Source organism: Homalodisca vitripennis, unplaced genomic scaffold, assembly GCF_021130785.1.
Source record: "Homalodisca vitripennis isolate AUS2020 unplaced genomic scaffold, UT_GWSS_2.1 ScUCBcl_2437;HRSCAF=7195, whole genome shotgun sequence".
Lineage (NCBI taxonomy): Eukaryota > Metazoa > Arthropoda > Insecta > Hemiptera > Cicadellidae > Homalodisca > Homalodisca vitripennis.
The window spans coordinates 22,541-40,462 of record NW_025778553.1 but is presented as its reverse complement, the minus strand read 5'-3'; positions in this window follow the sequence as shown (position 1 = coordinate 40,462).

The following is a 17,922-nucleotide window of genomic DNA, read 5'->3' as shown; positions in this document are numbered from 1 at the left end:
CCAAGTAAAAAAAAAACATTGCACAAAACTTTTTCTAAACATTAGAAATTTTTACGAATTGTGCTCAGGTTGGGTTCCCAGGCAGACATACTGAGGAACACAAAATGAGTTGTGCTCAAAAGTTTTTGGTCTGATATCATGAGGAAGTTGATACACTTTTTAAAAACAGTGTCGCAGGTGACGAGACATGGGTTTTTTCACATAACCCCAGAAAAAACCATATTTTGGGTAAGACATGGAATATTATTATTTGAGATTGCAATTATTATTATTATTGATAAAATACTGCAAAACCATGTGTTAGTGATCAAAAATTTTTGTACTGCCGATCAGCCGATAATTAATGATACGGCGGATCTCCTCAGATTTAACCCTTTTAGGACCAGACCAAAATTTGACATGTGCAAAGAAAATTTTTTGCGTTTTTCTGGCCATGCTCCAAGAACTGTGCATATTAAAAATGTGCGATTTTTCAAGCGTTTGAGAGACAAATCATATCTTCAGAACTAATTACTGTACAGATTTGTTTTTAGGCTTTAAAATGTTTATAATTAAATTGTTCATTGTGAAAAAATAAATTTAAGTTATTATATAGAAAAAAACCATTTGATTTATCTGTTTATCAAATAAAAAAAAGAAAAAAAATTAAAAAAATTGAGTTTGATCTTCAATAACTACCAAAAATAAGAATAAATTATCCGTGGGAAATGGTATTTATTAGTTCTACATATAATTCTCTATAACTGTACAAAATTTGAAAGCCCTGAAATAAAAAGTTTGTAAATGAATTAAATTGTTCTGTAACAATAGTTAAAAACACCCTTTTCTGCATTAGCTTAACATTCAAAACCTTATAGGCTACTAAGGATATTATTCAGTACTTTGGGATTATACCGACCACACCAGTATGAAGAACACAAAAATATACATTTATAGAAACAAACATGATAGAACGAAAAAACAACTCTTTAATTACAAACTTACAACGATTATCAATATTGTTAATGGGATCAGATTCCGTTATATGCCCCCAACGCTTAAACTTTTTTCAATGAATTTAGAACGTTATAAAACGATGTAGTTGAGTAACAGAACTAACATTCCATCAATCTACAAGCATTTCCAGGTATTGTGATCGGTATTGTTGTCGCTGTTATCTTATCTTTCTCGAGAATCCCGATTACGGCAGGCCGCGCGGCATCACACATGATTATTTAAGTTTTTTGCACAGTACATAAAAACAAGTTTTGTGTGTTTTTTTCAATAAAGAGTTTAGTTTTTGTTTGGTAATGTTTGTTTTTGTTGAATTTTTGTGTTTGTAGAAATGTAGGGGTAAAACACGGAAGTACAACAAAGCGACGCACCAGCTGAAACGGGCGACGAGACTCTGCAATCATGTTATCTACTAGACCGCGCTCGACTTTGATCTCTGAGGATGGGGAGGGGTTTGCAATAAGACAATTCCTGTTCTATATTGGCGAAATATTATTTCTACTACGCTAATCTAGTAATCAGTAGAAGCAAAATGTCAAATAACGATTCATGTCTGGGTGTGGTCGGTATAATCCCAAAGTACCCTGACAACATTACGATGCAACATGGCCGTAAAATATTTTTTTTCACCAAGCTGATGATTCCAAAGACGTTTAAAATTTGTTATCATAGTAAGAAACATACAGGGAAAAAAATATGAAAAGTCCGCCGGCAATAAATCAGACGGCTGGTCCTTTTCGCATAGTACGCCGCCGGCGATATATCAGACGACTGGTCCTTTTCGCATAGTACGCCGCCGGCGATAAATCAGATGGTTGGTCCTTAAAGGGTTAAATGTCGAATCCCATAGATCGAGTCTCTATTGAAGATTCGAGTTATGTCTTTAACACATCACTATTGCTATAGAAAGTAGTAATTGAAAGAATAAGTGCACTGCACCCATCAGTTTGTAGTTCACAACTATAGCATACTGACCGTGATACCAGTCATATGTTGGAAGCAGCGGTGAGGATGAGATATCTCATGTTCTAACACCCAACTGGGAGCTCTGTACACTCGTAACTGGTCATGCAGGTCAGTAGTCAGCAGTCTGCAGCCATCACTTCGGCTGTAACAATAATATACTAGTTAGTAGAATTACTTTAACAGTTTATAGATTAATTCAAGGGAATTTTTGTTCTCTGATGGGCTATAAAGAAAATTACAGAATCTACTACAAATCTCCATTTCTTTCGTAAAATCTTACTGACTCACTCATCCGGCCTTCAGAAGCAACAGATTTGAGTTCTTGCCCACTTTTATCGTAGTCATCAGTATACTAATTTAATAATTTTCATCACCTTTACCATAAAAATACAATAAGTCCTAAAGTTTTCATTGCATACTCAGATCATTTTGTACTGGATTTCAATACCCAATCCTTCTGGTTAGCATAAAATATGTTCTATTGATTTTCAGTGACACTACATCTTTATGGTAGCATAAAACATACTTGCAACTAACACTTGGAGAAATCATCGGCTGTACTGGTAATGTTCAAGTGTCAATAGCTTGGCTACAACTACCACAGTCGAGCTACCAACAATGAGGGACAATTGTGTTGGTGTGTGGGTGGGGAGGGCTGGACCAGTTGCTCTATTTCTATCAATACTTAGACGTGATAAGTTATAAAAAATGATCAAACAAAGGACTTTCAAGTGCAATTCAAAGGAACTAGCTCTCTAGGAACATTCCGTAACCCTGGCACCGCTAACCCCATATCTTTTTTACTCTGTCCCTTTAATCTTAATGTGCTCTGATATTGAGCTTTGAAATATTTGTAATTCTAGGCTCGGTGATGCTGGACACATGTATACAATTAATTATTTACTAGTCTAAGAATGTTTTTAGCTATATAGACATGTTGTCGTTTATGTAAACATTGAAACTGTTTTTGGATTGATCCTGATATTGCAAGAAGTATGTAAACAAAATATTTTGTTAAAAAAAACTGTATTAGCATATTTAAATAGTTTTGGATAGGGATCACAATTTTAAAAAAAATTGATGTACAGTACTATACAAAAACACTTCATTTCATACCTCATACAGGTATGTTTTCAACAGGGTGGCCACTCAAAACCTCATTTCAATTTGCGATCTCACGGGAGTGAAATTGTAAATAGCACATTTGTAAATAGAAAAAGTGTAAATAAATTTCAAATAAAATTGTGTAAATATTTCTTGGTAAATAGTGTTTTTTAACTGTATTGAAACTGTTTATGGATCCTAAAATCATCTGTTTACCGGTACATCCATAATGTGAATATTTATTTTAAGTTTCTTGCAATGTAAGAGTCAGTTGCTTTAACACGTCTTATAAAATGTTGCAAAGTACAATTATACGTATTTATACAAAATGTGTCATAAAAAATTTATTTATGAGAGAAATGACACAAAATTTTTGTATGGTTGTTCCTTTCTAAATGTATAATATAATAAAACAGCTTTAGACACTAAAATTATTTTTCCTTTTTTAGTTATTTGCAAAATAAATGAATACATTTTTTGTATGTAATCTATTAAAACAGTTTTTTAATTTTACATTACTTAAAACTACATCTATATATTTTTTTTGGTCATAGTATAATTTGGTGCAACTTTTAGGTCATTCTCTAATTTTTATGAAAACTTAAATTTTAATCTAAGAGACTGCAAAATAGCCAATTTTACCCTGGCACTTTTGACTGGTATAGGTTTTCTTCTACATACATGGGGAGAAAACTTTTCAATCAACTTCCAGAGGACCTCAAGAGACGCAGAGATGAGAAGTACTTCAAGACAGCACTTAAGGCCTGGCTGCTGCAGAAACCATATTACACCCTAGAAGAATTTTTAAATACCTGATTGTACAACTAAATTATATTGACACAATTCTGTACTCCATATATACGAATAAAGATTTCTGTATTCTGACTAGTCACAAGGGGATATGAGATGTGAAAAATTTTTGCAACATCTCATATTTGCTCCTGGCCCTGAAAGGGTTAAAGCGTACCACTTGTTTAGTGACAAAGTCAGAAACGATCGGTCGGCCGATTTTGTCTAATGCAATGTTACATTATTTTGTTGCAGGGGGGTGGGAGGGGAGCGGAGGCTTGCCACGGCACAGGAATACACCTAACCTAGATAAACTCACTACACTAGTGGAGGTAACCTTAGATCAACCGTCCGTTCACGAACATATGTCGATCCTCATTCACAATTTCACGAGCCAAGTTGCGTAAAATACAATGTTTCGGGATTAATCAGTTCTTGATTCAAGAAGCTGTCAAATTATGTCTTAATTTTATAATTTCTTGGAGACAAAAAAATTATTTTTAAAATTTTTCCCGATTGTCAGAAAAATTCTCGGCTTATTCCTGGTCTGTTAAATTCCAGGTTTCCTGGTTGGGTGGCCACCCTGTTTCAAGTATTACCATCTTAAACGTTATTATATTACAGCAGTTTGGAGCAGTTCGTAAGTCACAACAATATTTTGAAATTTTTAATTGTTTAAATCTTGCACATGTTAAGTTTAGCTCCAGTTCACTGTCAAGTGCAGCGTCTTAAACCTTATGATGTCGCAGACTTGACTCCTGAAATCTGGAGTCATGTTCATCTGAAGCGATCCAAAAATAGTCGACGACGAAGATTGAAGTAGATCAAGTCGAATCCCCCCCCACAATGTTTTGACATCAGAGACACTCAGACTACAAAAAGTAGTGCAATCTAGGTGAAGAGGTATTTTCATTGTCTCATCAGGTGCCATTGCTGCACTTAAGGGAAAGGTGAATTGGAGCTACACTCAACATTCAGATTGAATGAGCCCTTCTCACCATAGCTGCGTTTATGTGTAGTTGAAATCTTGTTCAGAATTGGTAATATACTTTAACCCTTTGATCTGCTAGTTTTAGAACATAGTTTGGCATTATTATGGTTTAAATGTGTTTTTTTTTTTTACTCTTAAGAGGCCATGATTTAAAAATAAAAACCTTGCAAAGCTTAAAATAACACAAGTTAAGTAGTTTTTAATACTGTGATTGACTTTGTGAAATGTGATTGACTTTGAAATTAAGGTGACTGTTCTAGTAGTTAAAGCGGAATATGTAAATTTAGCTTAAAACGGAGTAAGTATCTTAATTTAGAATGCTGTATAAAATCAAATACTTCGTAATGGAATAAAGAACTGTTTTGTTTATATGCTCATGGACAGTGAGGTTATGTATGATTTTGTTTGACTTATTCCATACGATAGCAGTACAGAAAATAGTGGTGTTATAAGTATGTTTGAAAATGTAATATTGAATTGCTCGTATTATGTTTGGCTGCAGTTCTAAAATAGTAAATATCCTATTCTAGTACGTATAGTAAACAATCTGATAAACCTGACTTTCGTCAGCTGCAGTATAATAAGCGGCCACTTCAGGATCGAATCAACCATATTATAACGGAGTTTTCAATACTATCTGTAACTATTAGCAAGTCAAAATAGGCTCGGAAACTGTGGAGGATAATAAGAACCTGTAAAAGTAGATCATCTAGTTCTTCAATTAAGAGGAGCCGTTTCATAGTGAAAAGCTTTTGCATATAAAAAACTCCGCTTATTACAATGCCACCAAAGAAGAGTCCTGAAGTTGTGGGATGTCCAGTCTGTATCAAGGCTGTTATGGATGAAGATGACGCAATTCAATGCGACTTTTACCTGTCAACGTTGGTTCCATATTAAATGTATCGGAATGCCTAAAGCTGAATACAGCAAATACAGTAGCAACAATAATATGAAGTGGCCGTGTTCCAGGTTGGATTGCTCCGCCCTAGCTAAACACTCTCCTAGTGATGTATAGGATAAATTGAACACCATGATTGGAAAAAATTGATGCTCTCAATAACAAGGTAGAGTCCCTTCTTACTCTCCCGGTCAAGATAGATGATATTGAGAGAAAAATTGATATTGTCAAGATAAAACTGGATGGTTTGGAGGCTAGGATTGAAAGTAGCGAAAGTCGCATTCATAGCCTTGAAAAAAAAGTTGATTTTTTGGCATCTGAACCGGCACCTTCAACCACAGAGGATATAATTGCTGAAATTAACGACCGCGCCAAGCGCGCATTCAACGCCATGATATTCAACATTCCCGAGAGTTTCTAGTTCATCAATTGATACCAGAAAAACGTCATGATATCTCCAACATTAAAAATTTGTTGGATTTGTTCCAAATTGATACTTCCTCTGTTGAGATAAAATGCATTAGGGTTGGTAAATCAGCTAGAAATAAGGTTCGGCCCGTTTAAAAGCAATTTTCAATGACTCAGAAATAGTTCGAAAATTTTGTACTAGTTTTTCCAGGGATGCTGTGAAGAATGCTTACCCCGAACTATCTTCAGTTGCTGTTGCCAGAGATCGTACTTCGGAGAAGAGCGAAATCATCTGAGGAAGCTCCGGGATGAACTAAAAAAGTCGACAGTGGAGAAAACAAATTTAACCATTAAGTATAATAATGGCGCGTTCCTACCATTACTGTGGTTAGTTTAAAAAACGATTAGATTCTCACGGCATTTCCAATATTGCATTATACTTTCAGAATGTCAATGGTCTCAGAACTGAAATGGAGACTTTCAAGAAAGCTGTGAATACTTGCATTTACGATATAATTTGCTTATGTGAAACTAATCTCTCCGAGGACATTTCTAATTCTGAACTTGAACTAGCTAACTACCATGTACACCGTCAAGACAGATCGATACACACTAGTTCCAAAAAAATCTGGAGGCGGCTCTTTGATAGCTATTAACAGTTATTTCCCATCTTGGCGCGTGCATTCCTCATTCACCTCTCTCGAATGTGTCTTTGTCTGCATATTTGGGGTGAGAGCTATTCTACCTCTTTCTTACTTTGCACTGTATATATTTCCACCTGATGCCTCTTCCTCAGTCTATGAGGAGTTTAGCTTGGCTACGGAAGAAATTTTGTCATCAGGGAAATCTTTCGATAAAATAATCATTACTGGGGACTTCAATCAGCCAGCGACAGTTTGTGATAGTCTTCCAGTATCTTCTATGAGCAGCTCTTCTGGGTTTCTGGTGGACTTGGCTTCGATTCTGGACCTTCATCAGCTAAATACTGTCAGGAATAAGAGGGGCGTTATCTTGGATTTGATTTTCTCCTCTGACTCTTCAAGTGTTGGTTGAACCAGCTCATGATGTTTTGATTCCTTTGGAAGACGATCATCCAGCCCTGGCTATGAACATAGGCACTGAGAGTGTTCAATGGAACAACAAGTTCAAATGGAAAATTGCAACTTGTTCCTGATCTCAGACGCTGTGATCTCCCAGCCATATTCAAACTATATAGCCAGTTTGTCTTACCCATTGGTTGATACTACTAATGCGGAAACGCTTTTCAGTCACTTCTGTGATGAACTCAGGAATGCTATTCTAATGAATTGTCCATACAAGAAAATAGGCACAACCTCATTTCCTAATTGGTTTTTCCACTGATTTGAAAAAACTGATTATTCAGAAGAAGCTATCTCACAAACGTTTCAAGGAAACCTCTGATCCTACTCACTACGCGATCTTCCAGCGACTTAGAGCCCAATGTACTGTTCTTGTTTCTCAGTGTCGTCGTAAGCTCCTGGATCGCATCAATGATTCAGTGTCGAACAACCCTAAAAGTTTTTGGAGCTATGTCAGTCAACAGAGGAAAACATCGAACATACCCAAGATGATTCGTCATGAGGAATCGGTTGCGGAAGATCCTGAAGAAATTTGCTGTGTTTTTGCCAGCTACTTTTGCTACTATTTTTAGTAAAACTCACGATGATCCTCCTGTCTACCATCCTCGTGAGTTCAAAGTCTTAACAACCTGGTGCCTTTCAGTTGAGGCCATTGAGCGTAAGCTTAGCCAGCTAGATCCAAAACAAAGGGGCAGGTCCTGATTCCATTCCTCTATCGGTGCTTAAATATTGCAGTGTGGTGATTTCTCCTCATTTATATATTTATTTCAACATATTCTTCTCTAGAGGTATTTTTCCAGACTGCTTAAAGACAGGATACACAGTTCCCATATTCAAATCTGGCAATAGTACCCTTGCATCGAATAACAGACCGATTGTTATTTTAAAACACATTGTCCAAAGTTTTTTGAAGAGTCTGGTGTTAAATGGACTTGAATTTGACCTTAAACACTTAGTAGTGCCGCAGCAGCATGGCTTTCGCTCCGGGAGATCCACAACCACTAACCTCATCATTTTTCAACACTACATTACCTCAGCATTCGCAAGAGGTCGGCAGGTGGACTGCATTTATCTGGATTTCGCCAAAGCCTTCGACTGGGTTAGTCACAAATACCTATTGGCTAAATTGGACTCTCTAGGATTTCTCCAGTTCTCTCCTGCAATTCTTCCAATCCTATCTTCAGGGTCGAACGCTGAGTGTGAGGTGTGGTACTGCTATTTCTCACCCCATTAGTGCTGAGTCAGGAGTTCCTCAAGGGTCACATCTGGGACCTTTTCCTTTTCAACCTCTTCATCAACGACATTGGTGATGCTCTGACAGTGGAGCACTGGTGCTTTAAAAACTCTATAGACCTGAACATATCTAAATGTTCAGATATGACCTTTTCCAGATCTCGGAATCCACTTTTTCATGACTATTACCTTGGCAGCGAACTTCTCCACAGAGTCTGGAAGATGAAGGACCTTGGTGTCATAACTACTTCAACTCTCCATTCCGATGAGCATGTGCGGTTCATTTGCAGGAGAGCCAACTCCACGCTTGGCTTCGTCTTTCGTTTCTCTGGGGGGCTGCATGTTGACTCTCTAGTAACATTGTATAAGACACTAGTGCGTCCGCTCCTGGAGTACAACTCTTCTGTGTGGGCTCCGTATCAATCTACTCTCATATCGGATATTGAGAGAGTCCAGGTCCGATTCATCAGAGTTGTTGGCTGTCGAATGGGATACAACTACCTTGAAGTCCCTGTACTACTACTGAAGTCTCACTTCTGTCTTCATGACTTAGACATTCGCAGAAGGATTCAAGACTCAGTTCTCCTCATGAGGTTGATTAATGGTGTTGTGGGGTGCCCTGAGCTGTTACTGGAGCTTCCTTTTCACATTCCTGGCCGTACAAGATCCCAGGACTTGTTTGAGAGGCTTCAGTACTCTACGTTATACCAGCAACGCAGTACGCTCCCACGCCTTTTACAACTCGGCAATGAGATAGGTGGATCTGTGGACTTTTTCTCTCCTGGTTTGGCTCGATTTCGTAGCCAAGCCGTGCACCTTCTTACTGCAAATGATGGAGTTAGTGATGAGTGATTGGTGACGCCTTTAGAGGGTCACATATCAGTGTGATGACAAAAGTTGAGTGCATGAGTGATTCTTCTCTACACATTCTGGCATCGTGATTGTACTGTAATAAGAAGTTTTATAATTGCTTGTTATCTTGTTTTTTATTGCTTGTTAAATATTATAAATGTATTTATTGCTTGTTATTATATATTATAAGATACTTTATTACTTTGTCGAAACTTCATATTCTACTGCAAGTTAGATTTAATTATACACGCATACATACGAGGGCCATCCGGAAAGTAGTACCCCCGTTTGTGAAATAAAGACACAGAAGTAAATATTAACAAATATAAACATTTTTATTGAAAAGAGCATACCTTAAACTACTTCTCCACATAATCTCCAAGCAAATTTAAGCATTTGTTCATAACGTGTGACGAGTTTTTTGTATTCCAGCGTCATATTCCTCCGCCGCCAGCCAATTGAAATACGTAGTCACACCTTCTTTAAGTTCTTCATCGCTGTCAAATCTTTTTCCCGCCAAAAACTCTTTAAGTTTTGTAAAGAGATGAAAATTTGAAGGGGCCAAGTCCGGGCTATACGGTGGATGGTCGAAAATTTCCCAATTGAATTGCTGCAGAAGTTGTTGTGTTATCCCCACTGCATGAGGCCTAGCATTGTCATGGAGGAGAATGACGCCATCTATGAGGATAGCACTTGAGTGGTTTCAGGCAAACTATTTATCAGTAAACAAGAACAAAACTGAACAAATTGTTTTCTCTCTAAATAGTAACATATATCGTAATTTTAGGCCGGTAAAGTTGCTTGGGCTATATTTGGATAGTACCCTTAGCTGGTCAAGTCATGTCAACCAGCTTTGCACAAAATTATCAAGAGTGGTTTTTTTGCTCCGTAAATTGAGAAATTGTGTAAGTTTAGAGAGTCTCATAAGAGCTTACTATGCATTCTTTCATAGTAACTTAAACTATGGAATAACACTTTGGGGAGGCAGTAATGAATCACAAAGAGCTTTTATATGGCAAAGGAAAGCTGTAAGAGTTATAACAAATGTAAGTGATAGGAATTTGTGCTTACCATTTTTTAAAGAACTTAAAATTATGACCTTACCATGTATGTATATTTATAACTGTGTACTGAATGTTAAAGAAAATTTAAGTAATTATCAAAACCGTCCAGATGTACATAATTATAGTACAAGGCAGAGGCATATGCTTGACCAATTCTCTATAAGGCTACAGAAAACAAAAATGAGCCATATATACATGAAAATTAAATTATTTAATAAGTTACCTGAAAGTGCATGGGAAGTTAGTATTAATAGGTTTAAAATTATTCTAAGCAAATGGCTAAAAGAAAAGTGTTTTTACAGCATTGATGAGTACCTGGTCTGTGATATTAGTGACTTAAGATTTTAATTAATATTAAGTATTTATTATTTTGTTATTTGTGTGTATTTGTTGATCTTTTGTTTTAATCTTGTTATGTTGATGATGTTGATTTATCTTTGTTAAATAATTGTTGTAGTGTATATCTGCTTGTTGACAGTTTTTTTATGAGTCCATGTTATAAGATAGAGAGTTGTAAGAGTATGAAAGATTTTTTAAGTTGTAATAATTGTAAAAATTTGACCATGTCTATTGCACCATTGTTGCCTAATGACAATAAAGATCTGAATCAGACAATAGACCTCTCCGTCGATTTTGTATTGCCCGCCGTAATTTCTTTAATGTTTCACAATACGCATTAGCGTTAATAGTGTCTCCATGGGCCATAAAATCAATAAGCAGTACACCACGTCGATCCCAGAAAATGGTTGCCATTAGTTTCCTGGTGGACAGAACAGTCTTGAATTTTTTTGGTTTCTTTGGTGAATGAGTATGATGCCACTCCATTGACTGTCGTTTACTCTCAGATGAAGCATAACAAACCCCACGTTTCATTACCAGTAACTATGCGATTCAAGAACGTGTCTGCTTCATCAGAATAATGTTCCAAAAATGTGCAGCAGCCATACGCTTGGTTTTGTGCTCATCTGTAAGCATGCGAGGGACCCACCTTGCACAAATTTTTGAATAATGCAGATGGTCTTTGACAATTTTATGAACAATTGTTCGAGAAACATTAGGGAAATGTTCACAGATGTCATCAATTGTGACGCGCCGATCGTTCCTCACGAATTCGTCTACTGACCTCAGCAGTTGATCTGTAATGACAGATGGTCTCCCTGAACGCTCATCGTCGTGTGTGTTCCCCTCCCCAAGTTGAAATTACGACACCAGTGCCGAACAGATGACTCTTCCATCACATTGTCTCCATACACTTCCTTTAATTGGCGATGAATATCACAAGGTCGAACGTTTCTTGCGTTGAGAAATTTTATTACAGCCCTCACTTCACAACTGGCGGCGTTTTCAATTTTTTTAAACATTATGAACTGCCACAGAAACAACACAGGCAATGCTAGCGTCACAAACACTTGTAACAGAGAAGGCAGACAATCCACTGAAGCGATCTGACCTTGACCGGCGGCTACTCGCGTCGTCAGCGCCTCACGCGGCAGAAACGGGTACTACTTTCCGGAGGTGGAGTCCGTGAGGACCGAATCCGCCAGGGCCGAATAGTGAATTCGTCCGCCAAGACCGAAAGCGATACTTTCCGCCAGCTTCCGAATGATTCGACGTTCACGGACTGGAGAGCAAATTATTCGGAGCTATCGGACTAAGACATAAAATATTCGAGGCTCACGGACGATTCTACTTTTCGCCACTCACGGAATCTAGGAGGATTCGGAGTTGGCGGACTGTCTCGTTATTCGGTCCTGGCGGACTCATGTGTCTTTTAGAGGCGAAAATTAAAGATTCCTATAGAGTCGAATAAATTCGGAGGTCACGGACTGATGTAGAAACTCTTCGATGTTGACGGACGAATAATAGAATTTATCGGTGCTATAGGAAAAATTTAAAGTAGAATCTTCAACTGTCCGCGAACTCCGAATTCATACCAATCCGCCAGGGCCGAATCAGCTCCATTCCGCCAACGTCGAAAACAGCCCATTCCGTCAACGCCGAATCGTGAGGAGGGGGCAGTCAAGGAGGGATACAAGTTTGCGATGGCTGCCGGCTCCTCCTACTATCGACAGTAAATTACAGTCGCCTGGCTCCACACTCCTCCCTCTAACGGTACTACTACTCCGCTACACTTTACGTTAAGTGAAATGAGATAGCTATTTAAGATAGGTACAAAAACTTAGAGGTCAAATTGTCTGCTTCTAAAGAAAAATGTAGTAAAATTAACAGTAAATAGGAAATATTATTTTCGTATATTGTGTTATATTATTTCTTGGATTTTATAGAATTACTTTTAAATTAAAAGTTTGATTAGTACTTAAACTAATGTAATTGATATTTACCCAAATGTTAATTATTTTTTAAGTTACTCGTATAATTTCAATACTACGATGAAACATCTTTAACCTCATACACCATTATACAAAGGAATTCTAGGTGTATTATATTGACGAAAACATTACTTTATAGAAGGTTTTTATCTTCAGTTTGTTCAAGAACTTACCTTGTCATCTATTAGGCCCAACACATAATAAATCTATACCCTCTTAGTTATAAACGATACAACGGCGCAACAAAGAATGAGTTCGAACTAACACAAAACATAAGTTGAATGGTTTTCTCTAAAATTAATACCACATTTGAATCTTCCTTTCACTACAAAATTTACAATTTAATATGGTTTTACTGTAACCGTAGTATTTTGCGTAACAAATTGTTAATTGTAGTGTGATATCAGTAAAATATTTTTAATGGGGAAAAAGATTACATGTTTTGCAATCATAGATTGCACATATTTTTATTATGTTACTCTCTCAACTTTTATCTATTACAAATGATGACTTAAGTTTTATATCCAATACTTTGATATAGGATTTTTCAAGAATTGAAAACCCAACCAAGGTTACAAGACACATAAAACTAGTTAATTAAGTTGTGATACACTGACTACTTTGTTAGGATTAGATAAGATCATAACGTACGTATTATTGTAGATTATATGCATTTTCCAGCTACTTGTTACCTAATACCAATAAATAAAGTACAAAAATAGTTTGATCTTTTGGCGGTTTCCCACTAATCCTATCCAATATTACCATATTACATAAAGCAATACATACAGTAGTAGAGATCAATCTTGTCTTAGTTGGAGCAATAGTACTTATAATATCCCTCGCAGATAAAGCCATGATAATCGCAGAAAGTTTGGAGCTGGTGAGGATTAACCAAAGTATGTACTGTATAGTTTTTAGGGGAGTCGAATATGGAATTAATACCAATGATTCAAAATATTGAATATGTAGAAAATCCCTAAAGGAAATAGTCAATTAATTAACGGAATAGTCAGTTAAATTCTGTATAATGATTAAAATGTAGAAATCTATTTGGCTGTAAAAAAATAATAATGTTTAAAATAAATATATTGGATTAAATGAGTAGACTTCATTAGGCATTGTACGTAAAAGCTTGTTATCCTTCTCATAAGTTATGAAATAATTTATGCTCACGGTAGTTATTTTTAATATTCAGTGTATATAATCTGTGTCACTCGTCGGTCAGCCAGAGCGGACGATGCGGTGCATGAGAGAGGGCTAATGGCCAATAGCGTAGCCAGAATTTCGTTCGGGGGGGGGTCCGAAAATTTGGGTCCGAAACCCGGGGGATCCGGGGACGTTTTGTGTGTTATTTGCCAGTGAGTTCACTGGTAAAAGGTAAATACCAAAAATATGGAGCTTTAGTAACTACGCCTTATAGAAAGTGGAAAGATGTAATAGGCAAATTCAACTCTCACAGCAAATCTAGTACCACAAATTTCGATTCTGGCCGAATAGAAGGCACCAAAGTGATGTTGGATTTCACTGGATAAGAAAGAAAAAGAACAAAACAGAGCTTCACTCAAGCGTATAATTGACACAACTATATTCTGTGGAGAAAATGAAATACCTCTGCGGGGACATTGGGCCACTGACGGTCGAAATCCCTTTAGAAAAGGAGGGCAATTTTCGAGTGTTGCTCGGGTACAGATCAAACTAACGGTCGGAAAATGCACCGCAAAAACTCTACTGATTAGAAGTTCGGCTACTTTTGATTTCACTGATTGAGGTATTTATGAATGAGTTATAATGACTATTTTTTGTATCATTACATTGTAGACAAGTATATAATTATCGGAAAAAAAAATTAAAAATCACTTTTGGTCGGAAATAAAATACACCTGAAAAACTCTAATGATTAGAACTTCAACTACTTCAGACTTCAGTTATTGAGGTAAACGTGGCATTTCTGATTGAGTTAGGACGACGATTTTTGTTATCATTAATACTCGACTACCTATATAATTATCGAGAAAAAAAAATCACTTTCTGTCGGTAAATACAGAAGAAAAGCTCTCTACAGATTCAAGTTTTGACGATTTTGGATTTCACACTGGTTGAGTGGTTGAGGTAAAATGGTACTTATAATTATGTTAGGACATTGATTTTAGGTATTAATTCAACGCCGCCTAATAAAATGTATATTTACCGAGAAAAAAACAAAAATAATCACTTCCGATCGGAATATACTAAGGAAAATGAAATAATACCTCAGTCAGTGAAATCCAAATTAGTCGGAACTTCTTATCAGTAGAGATTTTTCCGGTGTATTATCCGACCGAAAGTGATTTTTTCAACGTTTTCTCGATAATTAATTATATAGGTATTAGTCGGCGTTCAATTGATACCTAAAATCAATGTTCAAACATACTTCTAAGTACCACTTTTATCTCAACGACTCAACCAGTGAAATCAGTAGAGCTTTTCCTCGGTATTTTCCGACCAGAAGTGATTTTGTTGTTTTCTTTCTCGATAATTAGTCGACGTTGCATTAATACCTAAAATAAACGTCCTTACAAAATTATAAGTACCATTTTTACCTCAACCACTCAACCAGTGAAATCCTAAATCGTCAAAACTTGAATCTGTAGACAGTTTTTCTTCGGTATTTACCGACCGGAAGTGATTTTTTTCTCGATAATTATGTAGGTACATTGTATAGTGTAATGATAACAAAAATCGTCGTCCTAACTCAGTCGAAAACACCACATTTACCTGAATGACTGAAGTCCAAATTAGTTGAAGTTCTAATCAGTAGAGTTTTTCAAGTGTATTTTCTGACTGACCGAAAGTGATTTTTTATATTTTTTTTCGATAAATATATACACGTCTACAGTTTATTGACACCTAAATCAACGTCGTAACTTAATTCTAAGCAGTTCATTTTAAGTCCTCAAGACGAATTTGAACGAAGTAGTCGCTAATTTAAACTGTTCGCCATGTTACGGTTCACGTTACTTTGCGACGTCACGTGACTGCGCCCTATAGAAATACCGTGATTACACTACACTATCCGAAAGGCCGAGCCCAAAAGTATCGTTTGATACTTAATGATTTAAACGAAAGGACAATTATATTTTTAACAACGGTCACTTCAATTAAATAAATCAATTAATTTAATGTTTGTAGACAAAAGTAATGACAACTCTCCTTTTTTTCTCCTGCTCCATGCTTTATTTTTTAATATGTCTTAAAATTTGGGGGGGTCAGGACCCCCTGGACCCCCCCCCCTTCGGTACGCCACTGAGGCAGGCCAGCTGCGCGGAAGAGCAGGAGATAATTGTGTAACATCGCACATTGAACAGAGCCTCTGCACCTCGAGGTTTGTGGTCGTGTCACAGTCAGGCCCGCGCCGCCCGCACGCGTATTTACAACCCCAAAGTGGTCTCAGCAATCGCTCAGTCGGGTCTGCCGAGGCCTGGCGGGGATATCCGGATTGGCGGGCCCGCATATCCTATCTATTGCATCAGGCTGAGCCCCGTGCATAATATTATGTAGACAAACATGAATTTTGTTATTCATTCGTGTCACAATAACGGCCTCTTCCACCAAATGGACATTCTCAAGTTGTAAAATCTACATTGAGGGAATACATAATGTTTTCTTTTCAGAATTAACAGAGTACTCGGTTTATCAATCTTGAAAATATTCAATCTTGTACTAGACTTAGGTTTAGTGGCTCATAATCGTTTTTGATCACACCGATAAGTGCCGAAATCAATGACTCTGATTTCATGGTAGTTTTCAAATGAGTTGCAAATATACTCAATCAATACATAGTCTATGCATCAAAAGTTTTACATCATTGTAATACTACATCTTTCAAAAAGTGCACGAACCCCACAGTACTTGTTTGTATTATTCATTTAGATCATCACAGTGTTGCAAAACGATAGCGCCATTGAGCTCTCCACTCCCAATTCTGAATCTCTGTCTCCAAGTAATACTGTCTTTAAAATACAACATGTTTGTTGTTATGTATAACCTATTTTACATTGTCCCTGGATCATCCGAGATTTTCGTTATCCGAGGTAGTCTCGGTCCCATTTACCTCGGATAGGCGGGATTCTACTGTATAATTAAAAATTGTAAAACAGCGTTTGGATGCATATTTTTGTCTTTACCCTCGCGGTGATAATAGTATGGGCCGCGACGATTATATCGTCGCCCCGGGTGATATCGTCGCGAGCTCTACTATTATGTAAGCGCTTTTTGCAACGCTAGTTCCTTCAACAATTCTCGTTGAAATCCAATGTTTGATATAGTGCCGTAATCATGAAATTCTGGAGTTTCTTTTATATTCTCTATGGAATCTAATAGATTGTTTTGGCGGTACAGTAGATATATCGATGATTTGAACCAGCTGTGTTCTGCTGTTGCTACACCCATACAGTAATGGTGTCTGCTGTGTTATTGTTTTGAATTGTGCTGTATTTAGTGGCAATGGATAACAATTTAGGCTCAGATCAAATCAGAGATGTTTTTAGATGATGAAATAAGTGATTTGGAAGATACTAGTGATATAGATGTGCCGGAACTTGATTCAGATGTGTCATTAGAGGATTATTCTTCTGGCAGCGGTAAGGAATAAGTTCCAAACTTTGAAGACTTAGAATCTTCTGAAGTAGATATTTCTCATCATACTTTAAATAATAGTGATAGTGATGAAGATATAGGTGAGTGGCTCTTGGTGTGACAAAATTTTTTTGGGTTATAATGCCAATGTAAATGTGATACAATGGCGGTTATAAAAAAGTCTAACTCCAAAAATTAGGTCTGAAATGAATTATTTTCAGTTTTTCTAAAAGACCCGTGTTTTTGTACGTAAATCTGATATTTACTATAACACACAAAACATCCCCCGGATCCCCCGGTTTCGGACCCCCCCCCGAACGATATTTCTGGCTACGCTACTGTGTGTCCTCATCACATTTCTGAAAATAGATTTACCTTCACAAACAAAAACAGTAGTTGGGGGATGAACCACCTGCAATCTATTGCCTTAATATCACATAACGTAGTTTGGTCTGTTTTTTCTCATTCTTCATATATTAAAAAATCGTAACTTTATTAAAATGGTACTTTTCATGTATATATTTGTTACTATGAAGTTACAGAGAACAAGTTTTTTGTCAATTGGAATTAGTTTGTG